We start from the raw sequence: 2189 nt of genomic DNA, 5'->3' as shown, positions 1-2189 counted from the left end.
AAAAAGACTTGTTCTCACCTTGGCTAACTTTAGATATTTTACTTTCAAGGAAACAGCCTAGGACATATATGGCCCTTCAAATTGCATTTTAAGAGGTAAAACTGTGCAAAGCTGATTAAGAAATAGCAAACTGGGATTGAATGCTATACACTTAATTTGAGTCTTACATCTGTTTTATTCACTTGAATTACAGCTGACTTTGATTGAATTGCTACTGATACAAACAGCAGCCCTCTAATTCTGTGTGAGTGTGAAGGCAGCTGCTCCACATCAGAGGCCCACCTGCCCTCCTGGCTGGTATCTCACAACTGCTCGCACAGATGACTTAAACCACCTACACGCTCCTGCCTTTGGCCTGCCTCAGTCATTTCGTGATGGGATGGAGAACTGCTATTCACATCCAGACTCAGCATCCAGATGTTACTGTCTGCCTGCTAAAGTCTGATATGGAGAAGCAAGCATCAGCCACTGCAGTTGCAGAGATTGAGGAAGAAGCTCACCTTGGAAGGAGCAAGTACTGCTAAGCTAAGGAGAACTGGTTTGACAGACTGGGGAATCTGGTAAGGCTATGGAAAAACCATGTGTGAAAGCATGAAGGAAAACTGGTGAGTATGCTGCTGTCCTGTGAACAGCTGCAAGAGAGTGTTTGGGTATTTGCAAGGTGAGGTTCAGAGGGTGGTTGTATTTTGGAGGCAGCTGATAGAATTGGAAGAATCAGAGCAGTTCCCAGGTGTGTACCTGGTTTGAAAAAAGACTAAAGCCTTCTAGGAGATGTGCTTGGATTTGGGAATTGCATGCTAACCCTTAGTTATTTTTGTAGCATCAACAGCCTACATGACCTCTTCCTTTGTAGAAATGAGAATTAAGATAAATTCATATCCAAATAGAGAGAAAATAAAGAAGTGGGATAAGGCTTCGGCTAGCATCTTCATCTGTTTCACCATCCAAGTTTTACAGGAATAAATGTATATTTATAAGCAATGTTTTTTCCCCGTGAAATTTGTGTGAGAGCAGTAGAGTTAATTGGAGTTGTTTGAAATTTCTTGGGACTATATGGCTAACAAGGAGCAGGTATTCCAGATTTGTATCTGCGTATTGCTGCTTGGAGGAGACTCAGAAAGATTCTCCAAAGAAGGGCAATCAAGCTGTGAAGGATCTGGAGCATGAGTAGCAGTTGAGAGAACTGGTATTGTTCAGTCTGGAGAAGAGGAGGCTCGGGGGTGACCTTTATTGCTCTCTTCAAATGCCTGATAAGAGGTTTTGGTGACGTGAGGGTCTACCTTTTCTCCCAGATAACAATGGTAGGATGAGAGGTGATGGACTTAAGTTGCTCCAGATTAGGTTCAGGTTAGATATTAAGAATACTTTCTTCTCAGAAAGGATGGTCAGTCATTGGAACAGGCTGACAGGGAGGTGGTGCAGTCACTGTCCCTGGAGGTGTTCAAGAACTGTGTGGATGTGGCAAGTGAGAAACATGGTTAGTGGTCATGGTGGGGTTGGACTGATGGTTGGACTAGATAATAATAGTGGCCTTTTCCAACCTTAGTTATTCTATGATGCTATTAAGTGATTCTGTGAGGTTGATGAGGTAGACATGACCCCCTCCATTATCCCCTGCATGGCTGTTTTTACTGCTGCTAGATGTGTGTGTGTCACTTTCACGGTTTTGCTGTATTTGACCCATTGGCCTGTTGAGGAACATGGGGAATCCCAAAGAGGTTGTCTCCAGCAGACCCCAGGTACTGCTGTTTGGGAGCTTGGTGGAATAAGGCCCCCTGCAAGAGGTTCTGTGCAACCTCAGTTTCTTTGCAGCTAAAATGGAGCATTTGGGTCCTTGTTTAGCAATGAGTAGAGCAAAGTCTGAATCGTGTGCACTTTGGGTTTGGATTATGACAATCAGGCTGCCTCTTCCCCTGTCCATATGCAGAGGATGATCTTGAGGGATAGCCTTTAAAGAAGCACTGAGAACATCCCCCTTTTTACAGCAACATAAGGGGGTTGGTTTGGTTTGGTTTGGTTTAGCTTTTTTTCTTTTTTACCCCAGTGCTCTGGAATTCAGGGTCAGATTTGTTTTTCTTTCTTTTTCTCTCTTCTTTCTTTTTCTCTCTTCTTTCTTTTTCTCTCTTCTTTCTTTTTCTCTCTTCTTTCTTTTTCTCTCTTCTTTCTTTTTCTCTTTTCTTTCTTTTTCT

Source organism: Meleagris gallopavo, chromosome 3 (genome assembly GCF_000146605.3).
Source record: "Meleagris gallopavo isolate NT-WF06-2002-E0010 breed Aviagen turkey brand Nicholas breeding stock chromosome 3, Turkey_5.1, whole genome shotgun sequence".
NCBI classification, from domain to species: Eukaryota; Metazoa; Chordata; class Aves; order Galliformes; family Phasianidae; genus Meleagris; species Meleagris gallopavo.
Note: the sequence above shows the minus strand (reverse complement) of the source record.